Below are 23,954 nucleotides of genomic sequence, written 5' to 3' on the forward strand. Positions count from 1 at the left end.
AACATCAAAATACTGGAAACACCGTGCTGTGGCTCGCCCCGTCCGGGCGTGTGCGGTCGGGGGGAGCCGGCCTCGCCGCTGTGAGGCAGGACCCTTGCTGGTGGCTCTGTGCCACTGTGCTCTGTTTGTGTTGTCCGGTTTGTGCCCAATGGCCCTGGGGTCCTTTTGTTGGCCCCTCACTTCCAGGCCTCGTTGGCGCAGTAGGCAGAGCGTCAGTCTCATAATCTGAAGGTCGTGAGTTCGAGCCTCACACGGGGCACAGCTTTAGTTAATAATGAGGAGTTAGTGGTTGGGTCTACAAGCTCAGTTCTTTTAACACTCTCTGGTTAACATGTTTCAATGATATCTTTGGACCGTCTATGGACCATTTCACTGCTCCGCGTGGACAAATATGTGAACTTTTATAGACCAAGAAGAGACATTTTCTTTGCTCTACAACGTAACTTTGTGAAAATAACATGTCTGTGGTTGTTTTCTGATCCCTCCTTCGTTTCTTCATGTCTTCTGTTTGTGTCTCTCTCTCGGAGTGATGTTGTTACTGAAGCCGACTCTGACCCCTCACTGAGCGGGTCGGTGCGGAGAAACACTCCGTTACCTCCGACAGCTGAGCGGTATCGCTTCTCGGCCTTTTGGCTAAGATCAAGTGTAGTATCTGTTCTAATCAGTTTAATATCTGATACGTCCCCTACCCGGGGACCATATATTAAATAGATTTTTGGAACAGGGAGTAAAATCTAAAATCTGAAAACATTCATGGAATACATAGAAAACAGTATCACAGAGTGACAAATATTTTTAGAACTTTATAGCAAAGTATGTCACAATAAGTAGAAAATATGTTGAAAGACTGACGGCATAGGTCTCACTTTGAGCGATGATTTAGAAAATTATGCTCAAATTTAATTCATTTTCACAAAACTATAATGGATCACAGTTTAGTTTTTATAAAAGACTTTGATAAAGTGAGTAACTTACAGGTTTAATCCATTTTCAGTTTCAATTATTTTCATGTTACGCCATGTGATGATTTTAGGCATAATACAACAAATTGTCACATAATTTCTGATACCAATGAAAAATCTAAAAACAACATGTTTCTATAAAGATGAGAGTTAGTAGAGCAAATATCAACCTTTTTTGTGCCTCTTATTTAAATTTTTTACAAAACCCCTTTTTCTGGTATACATGTCACTGACCCAAACACAAATGAATGAGGACAAAAAACAGCAAAGCAAAAGTAAAAAAAAAAGACCAAATATGTTAGTTTACTTTTGGTCAACCAGTAGAGATCCTGCAGTCAGCCGCTTCGGTCTTTCTCTTTATAGTCGTCACAACCAAACGGTTTCTCTTCTGTATTGACCTCCATGTATACTTTAAGGCTTTTCTCTGGTTTAAATCTTTTCCCACAAACATCACAGCTGAAGTGTTACACTTCTGTGTGGATCTTCATGTGTCGTTTAACTTCATTCTTTAGTTTAAATTTTTTCCCACAAACATCACAACCGAAGGGTCTCTCTTCTGTATGGACTGCCATGTGTGGTTTAATGTTTCTCTTTAGTTTAAAGCTTTTCCCACAAACATCACAGCTGAAGGGTTTCACTTCTGTATGGACTGCCATGTGTTTGTTAAGGGTATCCTTTAGTTTAAATCTTTTCCCACAAACATCACAGCTGAAGGGTTTCACTTCTGTATGGACTACCATGTGTTTGTTAAGGGTATCCTTTAGTTTAAATCTTTTCCCACAAACATCACAGCTGAAGGGTCTCTCATCTGTGTGGACTGCCATATGTGGTTTAAGCATTCTCTTTAGTTTAAATCTTTTCCCACAAACATCACAGCTGAAGGGTCTCTCTTCTGTATGGACCGTCATGTGTCTGTTAAGGGCTGCCTTTAGTTTAAATCTTTTCCCACAAACATCACAGCTGAAGGGTCTCTCTTTTGTGTGGACCTTCATGTGTTTGTTCAGGATTTTCTTTAATGAAAATCTTTTCCCACAAACATCACAGCGGAAGGGTTTCTCTCTTGTATGTACTACCATGTGTGATTTAAGATAAGCTTGTCGCTTAAACCTTTTGTAATAAAATGAGCAGCCAAACAGTCTCTCTACTGAGTGAACTTGCATATGCTGTTTCTCCCCTGTGTGGGTCTTCATGTGAATCTCCAGATCCCACTTTTTTTTAAACATTTCCCCACACTCAGAGCAGCTGATGGGTTTTTCATTACTGTCACATTTTCTAACATTTGCATCACCTTCATGTATTTTCACATCTGACTGGGCCACTCTGGTTTCAGTAGAATAATTCTCACGGATTTCAGTATCAGAGGAGTCTGAGGCCTCTTCCTCTGGATCTGGATCTGGTTGAAGAGGACTCTGTGGATCACAGCTCCTGGCCGGTTCATTCATCTCTTCATCCTCACTCTTCACCTGAAACGGCCTCACAGGGTTCCTGGTCTCCTCCAGTCCTGGTACCTGGTCCTCCTCCTGTTCCTGTTTAAGGACTGGACTCTCTGAATCCTCCAGATCCGGACTGGAGGTGAACTCAGGAGGAACCTCTTTTGTCACCATCAGCTGCTGAACATCTGGAGGAAACGATTCAATAATGAATCCTCTTTATTAGCTACAATATGAACACAGTTATTCCTCCAGCTGCTTCATTCTACATCTGCCAAATACAGTCCTCAGCCTTTCTCACTCATAAAAACAACCGACCCGTTTTGTGGATCAGGACTCGGGGCTGCAGCAGCTCCAGCTGGCTCCTCTGCCGGTCGATCTCCTGCCTGAAGCCCGAAGCCTCCTCCTCATATCCGGCTACCATTCTGTCCACGGCCGCTAAGATCTCCTGGGAGGCGGCGGCGAGTCTGTCGGTGACAAAACCCCACAGGACTTCTGCTGTGGACATTTTAGCTCCTTCACTTTCCAGCTGAGGGACAAAAGACCATCAGTCCTGTTTGTGTGCAGCAAATTTACGGATATTACCAGTATGAGACACTTTATCAAAACATTTCCTATATTATTTTTTTAAACATTGATTCAATGTGGTCCTTAACCTGCAATATGCCCTTTAAGGTAACATTTGTGACTTTCTAACTACTTTCTTAACCCCCCACCCTCCATATCATTGATAAAACTTGCTGACTTGTGATTGACCTCTGAAATCACCAACATTACCCCAACAAATAGCACTTACTGCTCTCAGAACACAAGTCTGCGCTTCAGTTGGGGAAACATTGGTGACAAATGCACTAATTCAGCTGATCTGAAGAAATGTATTAATTTTTGTCCAAATTCCATCCAGGACAACCCCAAAGAGAAGCAGTTGTACAAAAGGAAGTCTTCCGTCTTTTTATTTGAAATGATCATTGTTGCATTCTAAGAAGAAGTTGTTGTCTTTGTCAGTCAGCACTGCTCCAACAAGTAGCACTTACTGAATTCAACAGTCAAGTCAGTGCTCAAGTTAAGGTAACATTTGTGACTTTCAGACTACTTTCTTTGCCCCCAATTGATAAAATGATGAAACTTGTTGTCCTGGTGATTGAAGAAAAGAAGGAATTGCATTCCTCGTTTTTTTTGTCTCAACATGAAGTTGTGTGTGTGTGTGCATGTGAATTCATGCACATGAGTGGCAATTGAATTATTTTGAAATCTCTCGAAATAGCTTTGAAACCTGTGGATGTTGTTAAAGCGGCCTTTTCTCAAAGCTTAGCTTCCATGCTAGCATTGCAGGGGAATTAGCTCAAATGGTAGAGCGCTCGCTTAGCATGTGAGCGGTAGTGGGATCAATGCCCACATTCTCCACAAGACTTTAGCTCTTTGGAGATACAGCAACAAGTGAACTAATCACAGCAAGTCGTTGGTTTTTTTTTATGGATTCATGGCAGAGGTTACAAAATTAAGGAGGTCAAGGAGGTCAGTGGATCAGTTTCTCTTGTCCAGAGATTGCAATGATAATTTTGTGGTTCATGGTGTTGATGCAGAGACAGAACTTCACAACTCTCTGACAGAGAAGCTGGATGCTACTGTTGTGCATTTAAACTGGAAAATAGTGAGATGACACCTGTTGTGTCATTCTTTATACTTGTCTATGCAGAGCGGTGAATTGGTCCATAGAAGTCTAATATATCATCGAAGCATGTTCAAGGAACTGAGGTTCTAGTCCCAACCACTAAATTCTCATTATTAACTGAAGCTGTGCCCCGTATAAGGCTCGAACTCATGACCTTCAGATTATGAGACTGACATGCTGCCTACTGCACCGAATGTTTCAAGTAACCCAAATAGGAAAGTTCCTTATTGACAGCATTGTTGCGCTTTGCTACATCTGAGCTAAAGATACAAATAAACTAATATAAATTGGCTTTTATTTTGAAATGCTTGTGTGGTGCGACTGCTCTTGTTCTTTCTGTAGCTTAAAGCGTTAACGAGTTGAAACGCAGCAAAACATATTAAATGATAAAAGTAAAAATACAAATACAGTAAAAAAATTGGACGGTCCATGGTGTAATCGTTAGCACTCTAAATCTGTCATTCATAACAGTTTTAGATTTAATTAAACAATTCAAGATTGTTGTGTGTGTGTTGTGGATGAAAAATCTGCATAAAATGGGAATATGATTGCTTGACAATCAAGGGTTAGGACTGAAAACTCTAAAGCCTGTGGCTCCCTGTGGTAGAAATGGACAGCAGTTGTTGGACTAAAGATAACTCAGCTGTTACTGAATCATATGTACAGGCTGACTGAGTACAGCTGAGTTAGATGGAACAAACTTAAGTTTCCAAGGAGGACTCTGCTAATCATGTCTATTAAATGTTGTTTAAGAACAGTTGAGTACAGTGCTGTGGATGTGAGATGTTGTAGTGTATGATCAATCTGATCCTCTGCATATACATGTACATCAGAGTGGTGCTGTGGCTTAGCTGGTCAAAGCACCTGCCTCGTAAACAGGAGATCCTGGGTTCAAATCCCATAATGTAAGATGCTGTAGATAGGAAACACTTATACATGGGAAGTGCATGTTCTACCACTGCGCTACATGCTCTGGCAGCATTAGCTAACCAGATAGCTTCTGAGCTCCTGCAACACCGATCTGTCTGATGAAGCCTTTTGGATGAGATGAGGACATTGATGATGCTGCTGAATTTAGGTCACCTGCACTTATGTCAACAGTCAGAGCTCCATACACAATAAGAGTACTGAAGAAAAAAAACACAATAAAAACACAATAAATAAAATTATAATGGTTGTGTGATCAACTCCTGCCTGAAATTTGCTTAAAAATTTGGGCGCACAGAGGCTCAAAATTTGCATTTCCTCATACGTGTGGAGTGGACAAAACCAGGTTGTTTCAATTTTCCAAGGACAGAATGGCAATATTTCGACATGTCAAAGGAATTTTGGTCTTTTAAAAGTTTGGGCGGTCAAAAGTAGACCAAAAGAACTTTGTCCCCAAACACACCTTGCTGCAGTTGAGGTGAAAGAAAAGTGGTGACTGTCAGAAGTGGGATTTGAACCCACGCCTCCAGGGGAGACTGCGACCTGAACGCAGCGCCTTAGACCGCTCGGCCATTCTGACGACAAAAGCAGCAACAATAGCCGAAAAATTTGCTGAAAAATTAGCCCATCAAGAGACAGAGACATGCAGAACTTTTCCTGTTGCAGCCTGCTATTCCAGCTAGAGTTATCCTAAATATCTGCCTTTAAGGCCATCGTGAATGATTTCTAAATATCTTTGAAACCTGTTGATGGTGAACTCAGAGGTTGTTAAAGGGCTTTTTCCCAAAGCTTAGCTTGCATGCTAGTTTGCCAATGCAGGGGAATTAGCTCAAATGGTAGAGCGCTCGCTTAGCATGTGAGAGGTAGTGGGATCGATGCCCACATTCTCCACAAGACTTTAAGTTGCACCAATGGCCACCATCACTTTGAGTTACCGATGTGGGATAGATCCTCAGGACAGTTTTGTGCTTTGCTTTACCGTGTTGTTTCTCTGCAAGCCTTTGATGGAAGTTCAGTCCACAAAATGGTTGTATCAAATCTTCATCAAGTTAGAGCGTGGTGCTGATAACACCACAGTCATGGATTTGTGATGAATGTGGGCATCGATCCAGCTACCTCTCACATGCATGTCAAGGGCTCGTTGGTCTAGGGGTATGATTCTCGCTTTGGGTGCGAGAGGTCCTGGGTTCAAATCCCAGACAACAATAATGTGATAATGTGTCCAATAATCTGCACCCCTGTTCAACTATCGTAAGTGTAGTATTAGGCAGAATGTTAGATATCTACAATTAAGGAAGGGAAGTCTGACACAAATACACAAAGAAAAAAGGCAAGCTTGTGGGTTCACAAGATTATATCAGGATCTGACCTTTTCCTGTTCCATCAGTAACCATCAAAGGAGATGCTGATTCTGTGATGTCACAAAGGTTCTAATGACATCACAGAGATCAAAGACTCCTCCCATTTTTTTCTCATGACCTCCACAATAGAGTGCACTCTGTTAATGAAGCTCCAAAGACAAACATAGTGTGTCACTTCCTTGAAGGTTTGAATGATGTGTGAGTCTGAAGAGCTGCTGCCTTTGATCCATGTACATACAGTGTATGTAGCATCTGTACCGCGATCATTTTAAAGAGTCACTGAATTTATTTCGACTCAAACATGGCAGTGTTACTAAAGTAAGACGGGACAAATGTAACACTCAGAATCGGATCAATGTATTGTGTCAAAACACGTCCTGTTGCACCACAGAGTATGTGAGCGTTTACAAAAAGTGCAAACAGATGATCTGACCCTGACGTGAGTTGAACACGCAACCTTCTGATCTGGAGTCAAACGCGCTACCATTGCGCCACAGAGTCTCTCGGAAGCAAATAACTGTAGGAGTTGAAACGCAGCAAAACATATTAAATGACCAAAATAAAGATTTGAAGAAGGAAATACACATAACAGTCTGTGTTTATTGTCAGTTTTTTGGAGGATTTTTTGCAGTTCCTCATCAGAGACTGGCAGCTGGACACACATGTCAGGATGGCTCAGTGGTCTTTTGGAGCCCACTGAGAGACGTGCTGTGTTTAATCTACTTTCTCTTATCCAGCATACATCGACCAACAATGACTGCTAGAGTCAAATATCTGAACATCAGTTTGAACCAACAGGTTTAAATAGTGTAACTACAGCTGCTGGTCATTAAGTCTCTGTGGGGCAATGAGCCAGTGTGTTTGGCTGCTAACTGAAAGAGATCAAAGAGATCAAAGACTCCTCCCACTTTTTTGTCATGACCTCCACAGTAGAGTGCACTCTGTTAATGAAGCTCAAAAGACAAACGTGGTCCTGCCAGATACCTTTGAGTTCTGCAGACAGAAGCAACAACAAAACTGGAACTATTTGGACTGAACTGGATTTGAAACCTTCACTGTCACCACCCACCACTGCCAGTTTGTTTCTTGTCAATGAAAACTAATCAGCTAATTCAGGCATTTTTCATCTCCCTGTGAACAAAAGTTATAGAAGCCAGTGAAAGACGATACCAACACCAGGTGGGCTGAAATGAGAAACATCACAGTCAACCAGAGTTCATGCTTGCGTATGAAAACATGCAGGTTTGGCAGGGGGCACCCAGATTTGAACTGGGGACCTCTTGACCTGCAGTCAAATGGCCACACCGTTGATGTGACATTATGTTACGGCTTCAGCTGGCGTCTTCACTGTGGCAAGTGCCTTGTCAAGATCCTTCAAGTAACACAACCAGACAGCAAACTTCACACAGCTCCATGGTGTAATTGTTAGCACTCTAAATCTGTAATTCATGTAACAGTGGGCGTTGTGCACCATGCATGCACTCTACCTCAGTGGTAGAGTTGATGTTGATGTTACGGCAGTTGCACTGCCCCTTTCCTCTACTTTGGTTTCACCAGAGCCATTAAATATGGTATAACCTGTAATACATACTTCCCAACCACGAAGGGACTCGAACGCTCAGTCTTCTGATCCGAAGCCTTGTCCATTAGGCCACGTGGTCACTGGGCCATGGTGATGTCCCATTGTCAGAATCAGTCAGTTCTTTCTCTTGGCATGATAACACTGTGAGACATGTGCATTTGAAGCCTTCACTGTGGGACTTTGGAGAAGTGGATGGTGAACAGAACATCCAGCATCAGTGGGCTCAGCCAGCCGAAATAGCTCAGTTGGGAGAGCGTTAGACTGAAGATCTAAAGGTCCCTGGTTCAATCCCGGGTTTCGGCATCAGGGGTGGTACCTGAGTGAGGTGCAAGCTCAGGTTTCTTTGACCTACATTTCCAATGTTCTCCCTCCTCTTTCAACCACACCATGAAATATTGTGAGGTTGGATGCGTCACGCTGACTGCTGTGTCAAACACATCATTCTTCCATTTTCTCCTCCAAACATTTGGACACAGTTTTGAGATTTCCCATAATGTCATATGTGTGTCATTTTTGCAGTGAAGTATTTCATTAAATGTAAAACTGTTATAAACGGAGTCATGTAGAGCAGCTGTGTTTTATATTGCAAGCAGCACTGAGTTTCTAACATTCAGGAAATCCCAGCCTTCCACAAGACAGGCAGAGATCCTGTCCACAAAGGAGTTTAAACAAAGAACATCCCTGGGTGGGCTTGAACCACCATCCTTTCAGATAACAGCCAAACACATTATACATTGCACCACAGAGACATGTTGAGAAAATGAAAGTGATGAACTGTGGATGGCAGCCTGGCATTGTGCATCAATTTGGAGAGCAGCAGCGGTCAGGTGGACAGGTTTCCTTCAGCAGTTCTGCCCTCATTTGTTGCTGCTAACAACCTTTTCAAAAGAAAAGCTGTCACAAAAAGAACAACAGCATCAAACACACGAGTGTTGAGCACAGAGACTTTCGATTTGCAAAGTTTAACAGGCTGTTGATGGTTTCCGTTTTTAACAGATGCCCCTTGACAAGCAGAGAGATAAGAACTCATCTTCCTTTCTTTTGGCTGGAACTACAAAGCCTCTTCAGTTTTCAACAGCATTGTCATCCATTGGAGGACTGTTTGGAGCTTCATCAGCCTCCTCACCAGGGTGAGCATTCTGGGAAGTAGTGGAGTCAGGGTCAGGTCCTATGACAGTTGTTGCATCAGCTACATCATCCATTTAACGTTTTTGTTTTGCAGAACGAATCCTCATGTTTCCCTCAATGAAGGAAAGATTGGTTGGCACGAATGGGGAGGTTTTCATGTTTGAAAAGCCCATTTTTCATGTTTTTGAACTCTGCTTCAACAGCAGCAGAACTTCCCCTGATTCCACAGATTGTGACTTAAGAAGCTGTGCTATTGACCTCACAAAGAAATCTTTAACACCATGTGTTTTATTTTTCAGGCCGTCTCACTGGCAGATCATCTTGATGCAGTGTGCAACACCCTTACAGAACATGGGGGCAGCTTTGAAGGTTGATTCCCAAGCAAGATGTTAAACCTATTCAGATCAGCCAAATCAGAAAAGCCAATTTAGATTATTTTATTTGTATCTTTAGTTCAGATCTAGCAAAGCGCAACAATGCTGTCAATAAGGATCTTTCCCATTTGGGTTACTTGAAGTGATGGTGGCCACTGATGCAACACTCCGTAGCAGCACCACTCTGATGTACAGGGATGTATTTTGGATCTGAAAATATCCCCAACATATGTGGCTGACCATCATGACTCTTACCAAAGTTTCTTTAGCATATAATAAACTGTCACATTAATGTCCTGAATGTGCTGTGTGTAAATAATGAAAAAAAAAAAAAAGCCCCACAAACTTTCCATCAGTCACCATCAAAGGAGATGCTGATTCTGTGATGTCACAAAGGTTCTAATGACATCAAAGAGATGAAAGACTCCTCCCACTTTTTTGTCATGAACTCCCCAGTCAGCATGGCTCGTTGGTCTAGGGGTATGATTCTCGCTTTGGGTGCGAGAGGTCCGGGGTTCAAATCCCGGACGAGCCCATCTGTTGCCTTTAAGTGCTAACTGTTACACTATGGAGCTGTGTGAGCTTTGCTGTCTGGTTGTTAGTTGCAGTATCTTGGCAACTGAAGCAAGAGTTCAAGTCCCATCTGGGGTGGTTTACAGCATCTTTCTGCTGTTCTCTGCTCCAAACATAGGGACAGCTTTGAGGATTCACAAAATGTGAAATTTGGTATTCTTGTGCAGTGAAGCTGGCATAGGTATGTGGTAGTGTGGCTGAGCGGTCCAAGGCGCTGGCTTTAGGCTCCAGTCTCTTCAGATTTGTGTGTTTGAATCCCACCACTGTCAGGTGCAGAAGCATCACAGAGTGCAAAGGAACTAATTTCTAACATATGTAAAAGTTATGTTCACCTCACACACTAAAGGTCTCTGGACAGAAACTGTTAAGAAACAACTTTATTCTAGAGTCATGATGGGCAGCTACTTATGTTGGAATATTTTTTATATATCCTCTGTACATTTTTGCATGTCAGAGTGGTGCTGTGGCTTAGTTGGTCAAAGGGCCTCTCTAGTAAACAGGAGATCCTGGGTTCAAATCCCAGCAGTACCTATTTTAACGTTGTTGACATAAACTCATGTAACTTCTTCTGCAGGAGTTCCATTTAAACTAAAACAAACAGAGAATGAAGTTGTTTCCTAACAGTTTCTATCCAGCGACCTTTAGTGTGTGAGGTGAACATGACAATTTTTACATATTCCATTCCGACCACAGGGAGTTACCATCAACCTGAAAGGTGGAAGTCTCAGTACTTTTTAACCTGCTCATAACCAGGCAGTGTTCTGCTGGGTAAGTTTGGGTCTAAAAAAAAAAAAAAAAGGAACTACTTATCGGCCAACGTGGGGCTCGAACCCACGACCCTGAGATTAAGAGTCTCATGCTCTACTGACTGAGCTAGCCGGGCTACTAGAACTGCAAAAAATGTTCCTAAAAATTCCCCAAAAATACAGACTGTTTATTTTTATCATTATGCTGCGTTTCAACTCCTTGACGCTTTGAGCTGCAGAAAGAACAAGAGCAGTCGCAAGAGGGATCAGAGTGTTGGAGAGCAGAACTCTTTCCTGTGCTTCAGATACACTGCTTACCTGAGCTTGAACCTCACTCAGGTACCACTCAGGTACCACTCAGGTACCACCTCCGATGCCAAAACCCGGGATTGAAACAGGGACCTTTAGATCTTCAGTCTAACGCTCTCCCAACTGAACTATTTCGGCTGGCTGCCCCCATTAATGCTGGATGTCCCACAGTGAAGGCTTCAAATGCACATCTCTCACAGTGTTATCATGACAATGGGACATCACCATGGCCCAGTCTGTATTTTTTAGCAATTTTTTGGAAGATTTTTTTTCTTTCTGAGCCCAGCTAGCTCAGTCGGTAGAGCATGAGACTCTTAATCTCATGGTTGTGGGTTTGAGCCCCACGTTGGGCACTAAGGAGTTCTTGTCTCTTGATGTCTTGCATATTCCAAGCAGCACTATTTTCTAACATTTGGATGTTGGTAAAGAGTGACTTTGCATTGGCCAGCAATCAAACCCAGGCCTCCGTGGCAGGCGAGAATTCTACCACTGAACCACTTTAAACGATGACGTGTTGAAACAAAACTTTATTGATTCAATCTGGTCAGCAGAATATAACCTGATGAAATCATTTCCATCTTCACCTGCTGCAACATTAAACTTTCTACATGAATGCATCACTGATCCATGCAAAAAATAAAAACATAAAAAACATCAAACAACATATGACCAGAACAGCAGCTGCTTCACCAAAAAGCTCCAAAGCCCACTCAGGGACCTGCTGTGTTTAGTTCATTTGTTGCACAAAGAGCTGAAGCAGAGAGCTTTGTCAATAAAGAATGTGGAATCAAAGAGAAAGAGAAAAGGTTGTCATGTTTAACATGGATTTGTATCATCTCTGTTGATTCAAACAGCCTTACGTGCCTCTGAAAAAAGGGAGAGTTGCTAAAATAGGATTTATTCCAGAGCTTTGCACTTCTGTGCTGCTTGTATGTTCTCCCTGTGAAAAAGGGAAGAAGTTGAACATTGCCAAAACACCCGTGCTTGATATGAGAACACAGCAGTGAGCATCATGGTGCTCATGCTGATATCAACATGGAGTCATTCCTTTCCTTCTGTGGGAGGAGTCTTGGATCTCTGATGTCATTAAACCTTTGTGACATCACAGAATCAACATCTCCTTTAATGTTTGCTGACAGAACGGGAAAAGGTTCAATTTAAGCTGTAAGCAGTGATGAACGGACCCTCACACCGCTCTGCAACTTGCCTTTTTTCTTATTTATAGTAGATATGATAAAGATGACACACACAAAGTCCTTGTTTAATCAGTGTTAAGGACACAAAACCGTAGCAACAAAAAGAAAAAATTTACGGCACAAATGCAAAGTAAATCTTTACTAACATTGAAATGTAAGAAACGGTGGGCTCCGACTTCTCCGGTAATGAAAAGTTAGTCGTTGGGTTTAAAACCACAGTTCCTTGAACACTCTCTGGTTTACATATTTCGCTTATATATTTGACGTCTACAGACCATTTCACCGCTCCGTATAAAGAATCACACAACAGGTGTCCTCTCACTATTTTCCAGTTTAAAGGCACGACAGCAGCAGCATCAGTAGGTTGAGAAGTTCTGCCTCCTCAGTATCAACAGATCAGTTCATTTCTCTGCACTTCGTCTTTTATTGTGGACCTCAGAGGACCGGAAGTCGGCTCGTCCGCCGATCAGCTGTCCGATCGTGACTCTCGTGAATCAGCAGGAGACACTTCACAGTAAGTCAACGTCCTGTTTTCTACATTTACACTAAAACAGACATAATAACATTTTTCATAGAAAATCATTGCGGAGTGATCCACACAGATCCACACTCGGACCGTCCACTTCATACCATCCTACGTCATATGAGAAGTTCATCTGATCTCCACATCTGGTTTGTGATATTTCCTCATATGATAGTGAGGTAAAATGTGTTCAGTACAGCTGCTTCTTATCTGGAGTTTTTTTTTCTGTCATCTATAATAAAGTAGAAAAGAGACACAGCTCCACAGTAACAGAGGTGTGCTGCTGTAACGCTGAGTGCTGGATTCATGTTCAGTTTATGGTTTTAGAATCAGTGATGCATTCATGTAGAAACATCAGTTTAATGTTGCTGATTTCATCAGGTTATATTCTGCTGACGAGACTGAATCAATAAAGTTTTATTTCGTGGGGTAGATTGTTTGAAGGAGCCGTCAGCTCCAAAGATTTAACCCCCAATTCCGCTGCGTCACAGCTCCGGAACAGCTTCTGCATCCAGCAGCCCTCCGCAGCAGATCAGCAGAGTAACAGATACGGTGAGTCCGAATATTTCCGGATGCCGGAAAACGGCCCATAACAGACTCTCAGAACAGGTCGAGCGGGACGGAAAATAATACGAAGTGTATTTTCAAAAACAAAACACACCTGGACGGGGACAGACCTGAAATCAACAGGTCATCCCGTTGACTCCATGGACGAGGAGACCAAATCACAGAATAATCCATCATCCGCCACATCCGGTAAAGACACCCATAAAAAGGATGCAGCGTGGAATACCAAAGCAGGAGTAAGTGGAGGGATGATAAATTACTGATTTGACCCAATAAATATCATCTGGTTCTCTTTATATTTATCGGTGAGAGTACGGAGGAGTTCTGGAGACATTCCGCATCCAGTGGAATCCGGTTACACTCATAACAGAGGAAACACACACACACACACACACACTCAGATGGGACCACCTGACTTCCAGTAACCGCAGCAGCTGAAAGTAAAAGTGTTCAGAGTTCAGCCTCCATTTTGAAGCTGTCGGAGCAGAAGCAGGGAAACTGAAGGCTGAGGCCGGTGAGTGTTAACATTATTATTATTTCACTGTCAGTTTGTCCCTGTGGACTGTGGAGGGACGAAGACTCACAGTGGACTTCTGTGGATATACATGTATATATTGTCTTTAGTTTTTTCATGGAAGCTGCAGTTAAAGTTCACCTTCACTCATCAGCTGCATGAAGATCAGTTCGACCATCAGGTAACATAACCAACAGCCTTCATCCTGTTTGTGTCAGTGAATGTTGAACTGATTTAAAGTCAACAAAATGGGAATATTCAAAGATTTAGCTATATTTATGTATAAAATACTGAACTTCACTCCATCTCACTACTACAAATCAAAAAGTGACATATTTCAGGTATTTATATTTACAAATTTTCTTTGAAAACTGACAGTTTGATGCTCATATCTGAGACCATGATGATCATTTTCAACCAGCTACCATCTCAGATATATAAAGAAGAGTAACTAACTGAGATGGGCTGTTGAGTAGTTGAAGAACATGACAAAAAGACAGGAAGACAGAAAAAGTGATAAAAGAACACAAACTGCTCAGTTCTATTTAATGTTCACCATTAAAATAAACTGTTGTATTAATTTAAATGTTGCAGTCAGTGAATGCTTTAATCGTGATGATGAGCCATCAAACTCCTCACAGCTCCCTGTTCAGATTCCAGATAAAGAGGGTTGGTTGTGGATGATGTGGTTACTTAGTAACAAGATCTCTTCAAATGTTTGTGATAAAGACATGAACTCATAAAATGAGATCAGCATGATATCAGTTAAAGCAGCAGGGTGTTATCTGATGATTCACTTTAGGAAAAACTGAAGATAGTGAAGTCTGAGGAATTCTTTTTTTCTAATAAGAATGAATATAATTCTATCCTGAGTAAATGTCACTGTACACTTTAATAATTATAATGATGATAAGGATCTTTATACAAATAAACAGAAACCTGCATGATCTACATCAGTCAGATTATTATTCTGTGTGATTGGGATAGATCATCAAGTGTAGAGAGCAGCAGGGTCCCCTCTCCTCCTCCAGCAGCATCGCACACTAATGTTGTGAGCAGTAATGTATTTTTTGGCCGCAGCTCTAAATCAGACTGCTTCTCTTATATTTCCTCAACAATCTGTCACTCAGGACTAACAGTGTTCTCTTCTAAAGTTGTTTATGTTACTTTTGGCAGCAGTTTGATTATAATCTGAGTTTATTGATGGAGGTTCCTCAGAACTGGTCAGCTCTCTAAGAGGCCTCTGAACTCAGTTTGACTTCAGTTTCCTCGGTTCATTTGTCTTCCAATACATTTAGAAACAATAAGAAACAAAGGCAGCACTTTAATATGACCAGTTTGTTCAGCACAAACTGTTTGATTTCTCCACACTGTGACTGATTTAATGTAAAATGTCCCCACATTGTTTATCACCATCTAGTGGACAGATAGTAGAACTTCATCACATCATGTTTGTTTCCTGTGATGAGGAAGAAAGCTGGTTCAGTAACATTATTGTAATCTTTCCATATTGTTCCAGAGCAAAGATGAGCCAACAATATTTTTTCAGGAAAATATTTTTTTATTATTTATCATTTTAATCCATGAGAACACTGATTTAACACATGTAATATTCAAGGTCTGTGTCTCCTGAAAGCATTGTCTCAGTTCTGTTACTTTTTAACCCTGAAACCACAAAAACATGGAAGTGCACAGTTTTCTAAACTGAAAATAGGAGAGAAGATGGTGATGATGAAAAGAGATGTCAGTTTTAAAGTTGAAGCAAAAAACAATCAACAAAATGAACAAACATTTATATTTTGTTTTGATTTTTCATAATTTTCCTCTTTACTACATGATATTGTCCTCTTTGACAATTTACCGAGGTATATGAATAGTAGAAATTAGAATTAAATATTGAAATAATGAAGAAATCCAGATTTCTGATGGCTCCATCTGTTGGTTGAACTCAGAATGACATAGTTGTTGTTGGCTCTGAATAATTTGTTTAGTGCTTACTGTTATTTTAAATTCCATCAAGACTTAGAAATTGATATTGTTGCAGCACATTTACATATTTTTCTGCTGAGTTGAGGACATTAGAGGTGTTGTTTCAGAATCACAGCACCATCCCAAAGAGTCTGGCACTGATTTGGTTTCTAACACAGGTTAGAACAGTTTTCATGTCATGAAGGTTTTTTAAAATTGAACTCTGAAATTATGAGGATGTGACTTTTCCTCAGATCAAACAGACACCAGGACTGATGAGGGAGAACAAGCAGCTTCTTCTCTTCACATGAAGCTGGAACGTATCAGAAAGTTGATTTCCTTGAACTGCTGTGCAACGTTATAGCTGAGGCATGACACAACAAACATGTCAGAACTGGTCTAATACTTTGGACGAACTTGGCTGAGTGAATTGAACTCTGACTGTTAATGGTCCACTCTGAGTATTTCCAGATACAGAATTTCCAGATACAGTGAAGCCATTGAAGGTTTAAAGCAGCACTCCTTGTTTTTATTGTTGGGAATCATTTAAGGCAAAACAGAAATCTTTAAATCTTGAAGATGTTAGATCACGAGGGTGATATGAATTAAATCAGCTCCTCAACACATCCCACAGTCAGATACTACCATCTAGTGGACAGAGAGAAGAAGCACCATCAGACCTGAGATACATTTCTCTGAAACTTTCAGATTACTGACAGATCAGACTGATTTCTATGTGAAGTTGTGGAGGCACACGATTTAAATAATGTGTCAAAGAAACTAATGTTTGAGGCACATCCTGAACATCAGATGAGAGAACCATCTCCTCTGGTCTGGGGTTTTTCTGACAGGTCAGACTGGTTTAGTTGTAAATGTTGTTTGTTTTTTGTTTGTTTTTTTTTTTACTTGGCTTCTGAGGGAATGATTTGGCCCTCAAAAATGTATCTAATTAAAATTCTGGACCTTCAAATGTGCTAATGTATGGTGATCACAACTATTTCGAGGTTCAATAATTCTTCACTGCTAAAAGTAAATGGTGATCTGAGTTTGTTTGAAATTTAGTGTTAATGCCAATGTATAACATTGAAGATTGGGATTAACATGAATCAGGAATGTTCTCTGTTTATAACAGAATCTGACTGAAATCATAACAGAGAAAGAAAAGTCAAGCAGTTTGTTTTTTGGAGTTAAAGGCTGAAGTTAATGACGTATTAGTGACAGTAATGCTGATTATGTGTCCTGTGATGTAAATCCTGTTGTAATGAAGCTTTTTGTTGTGTTTGTGTGAAGGTGGAGGCTCAGCTATGAATCAGTGTGAGGACAGAGAGGAGGGAGCCCCTCCCTCTAAAACCACTCTGTGTGGGGAACATGAGAGTCAGACCAAAGCTCAGAGGTGAGATGAGGATCTCTAACTGTCCATCTGTCAGAGCTCAGCACTCAGATCACTGCTCCATCATTATTTAGTGCCACGGGCTATAAGCACAGAGGACACTACTTCTACAGAAGTAGTGGCCTCTGTGCATAGCACGAGGCACTATTTATTCTTCGCCCATACTTATTATTCTTCATAATATTATTATTATTCCGCCTGATTTTCGGCACTTAATGCGGGTCATACCGCTGGATGAACCCCAACAATATATATATCAAAACGTGCGGCTCGATCGGGAATGGTGTGCTAACTTCTGGGTAGTCGATATTCCGATTTTTCCCAAAGTTATTCCCAAAAAACCAGCCGAAATTTTCCATAGAGAATGCATTGGAGCCGACAAAAAATCACCTCAAAAATTCACCTATTTTCTCATCTACATAGCTCAGTCATACGTGCACCTAAAAATATCATTCAAACTTTAAAACGGAGGAAATCTTGTGCTCTTTCCACAAAATCAAACATTTTTCTCCTAAACAGTCCACTTTTCAAACTACGAGCTCTCAAAGGAGCAGTCCGAATCACTTTTTCCTCAAAGTTAGAGTGTAACCGCTCGTTAAGTAGAGTGAGAGCACTGTGAAAAAGTAACCGACATTTTCATGTTTAACTCGAGCTCACGGCCAAACCGTGAAAGGGAGACAAATGATTTTTTGTCAAAACGTAGACACGGGTCTTGGGATTCATAAAATCTAAGTTTGAGAGCTCTACTCCTCACCAAATTTAAACTGGAGGGCTCAGAGCGCCAGCAACACCTGGTTTTGGCCCAATTGACTGTAATGCAAATCAAGGTTTTCCGAAAAACAATTTCACTCTGTCTTTGCACTGTCCCTACACGCTCATTTTAAGGAGTTTTCCTTTCAAATAAGACTGTCAGAATCCCCAGACTCTTCTGTCTCTCACGGTGTTTTCGTTTTTCGGACCGGAGCTACGGTTTGCTCGCAATTCGAAGTAGTTCGGGACGTGGTCAAAAGCCACTTTTCGGAGCGTTTTCGGGAGAGTCTGAGCTCTGACCCGAACGAATTCTCAAATCACCGTGACGACCGCAGCTCTCTCAGCTCAGGTCTGTGGATCAAACCCACTTCACTTTGGAGCCTCACTGCTTCGTCACGCTTTCTCACAGAAACTCCATTCAAAGTTTAAAAAGGTCACGAGACTTTGACCTCTGTTTGTGACGAAAGGCTTTATGATAGCTCCTACGCTTCCTACACAATCACAGATCAATTGTCACGCTGGTCTCATCTCACTCTGTCTGTGGCCTATGGCCATCACTTTGAATGATGTCTTCTCAAAGACACACACAGACATATAGAGATGTAGACACAGATAGATACCCAGACGCACTCACACATGTACACAGACATACACAGAGACTGATATACAGACGCACTCACACATTTACACAGACATACAAAGAGACAGATATACAGATGCACTCACACTTTACACAGACATCCACAGAGACAGATATACAGATCAGGTCTGTGGATCAAACCCACTTAACTTTGGAGCCTCACTGCTTCGTCACGCTTTGTCACAGAAAGTCCGTTCAAAGTTTAAAAAGGTCACGAGACTTTGACCTCTGTTTGTGACAAAAGGCTTTATGATAGCTCCTACGCTTACTACGCAATCAGAGATCAATTGTCATGCTGTTCTCATTTCACTCTGTCTGTGGCCTATGGCCATCACTTTGAATGATTTCTTCTCAAAGACAGACACAGAGATATAGAGATGTAGACACAGACAGATATACAGACGCACACAGAGACAGATATCCAGACGCACTCACACATATACACAGACGCAAATATAGGCAGATATAGACACACAGTCACACATATACACAGACATACACAGAGACAGATATACAGATGTACTCACACATTTACACAGACATACAGAGACAGATATGCAGCTGCACTCATACATTTACACAGACTTTATCATAGCTCCTACGCTTACTACACAATCACAGATCAATTGTCATGCTGGTCTCATCTCACTCTGTCTGTGGCCTATGGCCATCACTTTGAATGATTTCTTCTCAAAGACACACACAGAGATATAGAGATGCCAGATACAGACAGATATACAGACGCACACTGAGACAGATATAGACACGCACTCAAACATATACACAGACATACACAGACACAGATATACAGATGCACTTACACATTAACACAGACTTACACAGAGACAAATATACAGATGCACTTACACATATACACAGACGGAAATAGAGGCAGATATAGACACGCACTCACTGAATCAAGCTCAATCGGTTCTCCGAACGGAAATTTCACCAGGATGGCTTTCAACAGCATGACGGTACGTGGATTGCTCGTCCAGGCGGGGGGCGATGGGCGACAGGCAAAGAACGACGGGCGACGGGTAAGGAACGACGGGCGACGGACGACGGGCCCCGGGTCCCGTGGCACTTCAAAATTTCCCTGGAATTTTCTAGTTCACTCTTAATGTCACTGACATTTTTTACTGCTGAACTTTTACTGCTGTTGTTTACTTTGTCCTTGTCTCCATTGGGAGCTCAACCAAGATGTGGAGATTCGTTCATTCATAGTCACCAGTTCATCAAAGGACCAACACACAGATACAGACAGAGACAAACAATCTGCCACACTCACACTCAGACATACAGACATGGCTGTTGGAGCAACACCACTAACCACGATGCTGCTGTGCTGCCTGCATGTAGAGAGATATTTCTTCTTCTTCGTCTTCTTCTTCTGATCATTATTATTATTATTATTATTATTATTTGACTTGCACATGTCAGTAATACTCTATGCAAAATTCTTCACTTTAGTCAAATGAAAAGCATCCAAACAGTCAAAGTGACATGTAAATGTTATTAAAATGAACAACAACAATAAAAACATTGCACAATAAAATATTCTGGCTGATTTGTGGCTATACGAATGAAAACTGGCTGATTTATTTTAAACTGATGATTTTCTGCCCATTTATTTGGTTAATTCTTTTAATGTCAACTCTGTTTCTTCTAGCAACCAGAAGTCAAGACCAGATTCTCCTGAACTGAGCTGTGTGTCCATGAAGAGTGATCGGTCTATGGATGACTTTATCAAAGAAAAAAGGTAAAATCTGATCATTTGTTGTTGTCTGACTCATTAAAGGTATCAAAGCTTGTCTATCAGTTTCTCTGGTGTTCATAGAAAACTCCTGGAACAAACTGTGTGTTTGTGTCCTTTCTCCTCAGAGTTCAGTCTGACAAACATCATCACACAGACCTGGACTCCATATTTATGGTGTGTAAATGTTCATCCAGTGACTACAACAGACACCAACAAAGACTTGAGTTTGAAGCTGCACTCTTTAGACCAGTAGAGCTTTACTCTGTGACAGACAGGAGTTGAATTGTGATTGAACAGGTTTGGGGTGGGAGAGAGTGGGAGAGGACTGGGAGTTGTAGTTCACCACAGAGCAATAATCCATCAGCCTCAACAGATATGTTCTGTATGAATATGGTCTGTTGGAGACTTTTACAAAAAATTTCTGCTCCTTTTTTTTTCATCTACGGTGAATCCTAAAGAAAAGTCTTCCTTTGACCATCAACTTAGCTAGAAAACTTCCTAAGTTGATGTGTTGAAGGGCTGTATCAGTTTGGTCTTCATGTGATGATCAGGATCTCTGTGTTGTCAGAATCTAAAGTCAAACTTAGTAAGTTACACCAGTGAAGTTAGTTTAGTGAAGTCAGCAGGTCTGAATCTTTCTGTGTAGCTCTGGAAAGAGACGTGGCAGCAGATGATACAGCAGCAGCTAAAGTTGAACTCTGCTGACTGATGATCTGATGCTTTGATCCATCAGTTTATACTGAGAGTGAACTTTACACAGGATGTTATTGTGTTCCAGCTGCTGGAGGAGAACATCGTCTGTTTTGTGAAGAACGAGCTGAAGAAAATCAAAAGGAGTCTGAGTCCAGATTACCCACAATTCATGAAGAATGAGGATGATGAAGTGGATGAAGAGCAGAGGAGGAGCAGAGAGGCATTATTGAAGATCACAGTGAACTTCCTGAGGAGGATGAAGCAGGAGGAGCTGGCTGACTGTCTGCAGAGAGGTAAGAGGATTTAACATGATGGATCAATTAGATATTTACTAAAGTCTGAGGAGACGGAGAGAAATATGATCATATTCTTATTCCTGAGGAGAATTAAACATCAACCTTGTAGTATGAATTTTTTAATTTCATTTGTTTTTGTTCATTCAGAAAGTCATGCTCTAGTTTGTCGACGTAAACTCAAATCTGCCCTGAAGAAGAAGTTCCAGTGTTTGTTTGAGGGGATCTCTAAAGCAGGAAACCCAACCCTTCTGAATCAGATCTACACAGAGCTCTACATCACAGAGGGAGGGACTGGAGAGGTCAATGAGGAACATGAGGTCAGACAGATTGAAACAGCATCCAGGAAACAGGACAGAGCAGAAACAAGCATCAGACAAGAAGACATCTTTATACCCCCACCTGGAAGAGACCAACCAATCAGAACAGTGATGACAAAGGGAGTGGCTGGCATTGGGAAAACCGTCTTAACACAGAAGTTCACTCTGGACTGGGCTGAAGACAAAGCCAACCAGGACATAGAGTTCACATTCCCCTTCACCTTCAGAGAGCTGAATGTGCTGAAAGAGAAGTTCAGCTTGGTGGAACTTGTTCATCTCTTCTTCACTGAAACCAAAGAAGCAGGAATGTGCAGCTTTGATCAGTTCCAGGTTGTGTTCATCTTTGACGGTCTGGATGAGTGTCGACTTCCTCTGGACTTCCACAACACTGAGGTCCTGACTGATCCTACAGAGTCCACCTCAGTGGACGTGCTGCTGACAAACCTCATCAGGGGGAAACTGCTTCCCTCTGCTCGCCTCTGGATAACCACACGACCTGCAGCAGCCAATCAGATCCCTCCTCAGTGTGTTGACATGGTGACAGAGGTCAGAGGGTTCAATGACCCCCAGAAGGAGGAGTACTTCAGGAAGAGGTTCAGACATGAGGAGCAGGCCAGCAGGATCATCTCCCACATCAAGACCTCACGAAGCCTCCACATCATGTGCCACATCCCAGTCTTCTGCTGGATCACTGCTACAGTTCTGGAGGAGGTGTTGAAGACCAGAGAGGGAGGAGAGCTGCCCAAGACCCTGACTGAGATGTACATCCACTTCCTGGTGGTTCAGTCCAAAGTGAAGAAAGTCAAGTACGATGGAGGAGCTGAGTCAGTTCCACACTGGAGTCCAGAGACCAGGAAGATGATTGAGTCTCTGGGAAAAGTGGCTTTTGAGCAGCTGCAGAAAGGAAACCTGATCTTCTATGAATCAGACCTGACAGAGTGTGGCATCGATATCAGAGCAGCATCAGTTTACTCAGGAGTGTTCACACAGATGTTCAAAGAGGAGACAGGGCTGGACCAGGACAAGGTCTTCTGCTTCGTCCATCTGAGTGTTCAGGAGTTTCTGGCTGCTCTTCATGTCCACCTGACCTTCATCAACTCTGGAGTCAATCTGATGTCAGAAGAACAAACAACCTCCCTGTGGTCAAAACTATTTTGGAACAAACCTGAACCTTTAATTCTCTACCAGAGTGCTGTGGATGAGGCCTTACAGAGTCTAAATGGACACCTGGACTTGTTCCTCCGGTTCCTTCTGGGTCTTTCACTGCAGACCAACCAAACTCTCCTACGAGGCCTGGTGACACAGACAGGAAGTAGCTCAAAGACCAATCAGAAAACAGTCCAGTACATCAAGACAAAGATCAGTGAGAATCTGTCTCCAGAGAGAAGTATCAATCTGTTTCACTGTCTGAATGAACTGAATGATGGTTCTCTGGTGGAGGAGATCCAACAGTCCCTGAGATCAGGACGTCTCTCCACAGATAAACTGTCTCCTGCTCAATGGTCAGCTCTGGTCTTCGTCTTACTGTCATCAGAAAAAGATCTGGACGTGTTTGACCTGAAGAAATACTCTGCTTCAGAGGAGGCTCTTCTGAGGCTGCTGCCAGTGGTCAAAGCCTCCAACAAAGTTCTGTATGTGCAAATAAATCCAACAAGATCAACTAAATCTTTATGTGGTTGAAATCAAAAAACTTTTTTGTAAAACAATCTTTGGAATAATTTTCTCTTTTTTTGCTGATTCCTCTTCAGACTGAGTGGCTGTAACCTCTCAGACAGAAGCTGTGAAGCTCTGTCCTCAGTCCTCAACTCCCAGTCCTCTAGTCTGAGAGATCTGGACCTGAGTAACAACAACCTGCAGGATTCAGGAGTGAAGCTTCTGTCTGCTGGACTGAAGAGTCCACAGTGCAGACTGAAAGTACTCAGGTTAGGTTATATCTGTCCTGCATTAATAAGTCATAGGCATGCGCTTTCCTTTAAATATTGCATTTTTGACAAAAGGTTCTTTAGTTGAGAATCAAAAACATGTTTCTTTAATAATTTATCTTATTTTGCTGATTCTTCTTCAGATTGAGTGGCTGTAACCTCTCAGACAGAAGCTGTGAAGCTCTGTCCTCAGTCCTCAGCTCCCAGTCCTGTAGTCTGAGAGATCTGGACCTGAGTAACAACAACCTGCAGGATTCAGGAGTGAAGCTGCTGTCTGCTGGACTGGAGAGTCCAAACTGTGAACTGGAAACTCTCAGGTCAGAGTTCATGTTTGTGTGAATACTAAAACTGGATT

The 23,954-nt window shown here is 41.8% G+C and overlaps 9 non-coding genes and 1 pseudogene across 9 annotated transcripts; 6 read left to right on the forward strand and 4 right to left on the reverse strand.

Moving 5' to 3' along the window:
* The first annotated feature begins 613 nt into the window (after positions 1-613).
* LOC115059352 (uncharacterized) lies at positions 614-738 on the forward strand (annotated as a pseudogene).
* Positions 739-5,488: 4,750 nt separating this feature from the next.
* Positions 5,489-5,571, reverse strand: trnal-cag (transfer RNA leucine (anticodon CAG)). The gene has a single exon. It is a non-coding gene; the product is annotated as a tRNA-Leu (tRNA).
* A 238-nt stretch (positions 5,572-5,809) lies between these two features.
* Positions 5,810-5,882, forward strand: trnaa-agc (transfer RNA alanine (anticodon AGC)). The gene has a single exon. It is a non-coding gene; the product is annotated as a tRNA-Ala (tRNA).
* Positions 5,883-6,781: 899 nt separating this feature from the next.
* Positions 6,782-6,853, reverse strand: trnaw-cca (transfer RNA tryptophan (anticodon CCA)). Its single transcript has one exon. It is a non-coding gene; the product is annotated as a tRNA-Trp (tRNA).
* Positions 6,854-8,164: 1,311 nt separating this feature from the next.
* Positions 8,165-8,237, forward strand: trnaf-gaa (transfer RNA phenylalanine (anticodon GAA)). The gene has a single exon. It is a non-coding gene; the product is annotated as a tRNA-Phe (tRNA).
* Positions 8,238-9,899: 1,662 nt separating this feature from the next.
* On the forward strand, positions 9,900-9,971 carry trnap-ugg (transfer RNA proline (anticodon UGG)). The gene has a single exon. It is a non-coding gene; the product is annotated as a tRNA-Pro (tRNA).
* A 495-nt stretch (positions 9,972-10,466) lies between these two features.
* On the forward strand, positions 10,467-10,540 carry trnat-agu (transfer RNA threonine (anticodon AGU)). Its single transcript has one exon. It is a non-coding gene; the product is annotated as a tRNA-Thr (tRNA).
* Positions 10,541-10,819: 279 nt separating this feature from the next.
* On the reverse strand, positions 10,820-10,892 carry trnak-cuu (transfer RNA lysine (anticodon CUU)). The gene has a single exon. It is a non-coding gene; the product is annotated as a tRNA-Lys (tRNA).
* A 237-nt stretch (positions 10,893-11,129) lies between these two features.
* On the reverse strand, positions 11,130-11,202 carry trnaf-gaa (transfer RNA phenylalanine (anticodon GAA)). The gene has a single exon. It is a non-coding gene; the product is annotated as a tRNA-Phe (tRNA).
* Positions 11,203-11,344: 142 nt separating this feature from the next.
* trnak-cuu (transfer RNA lysine (anticodon CUU)) lies at positions 11,345-11,417 on the forward strand. Its single transcript has one exon. It is a non-coding gene; the product is annotated as a tRNA-Lys (tRNA).
* Positions 11,418-23,954: the final 12,537 nt, after the last annotated feature.

This window comes from Echeneis naucrates, chromosome 18 (assembly GCF_900963305.1).
Source record: "Echeneis naucrates chromosome 18, fEcheNa1.1, whole genome shotgun sequence".
NCBI lineage: Eukaryota > Metazoa > Chordata > Actinopteri > Carangiformes > Echeneidae > Echeneis > Echeneis naucrates.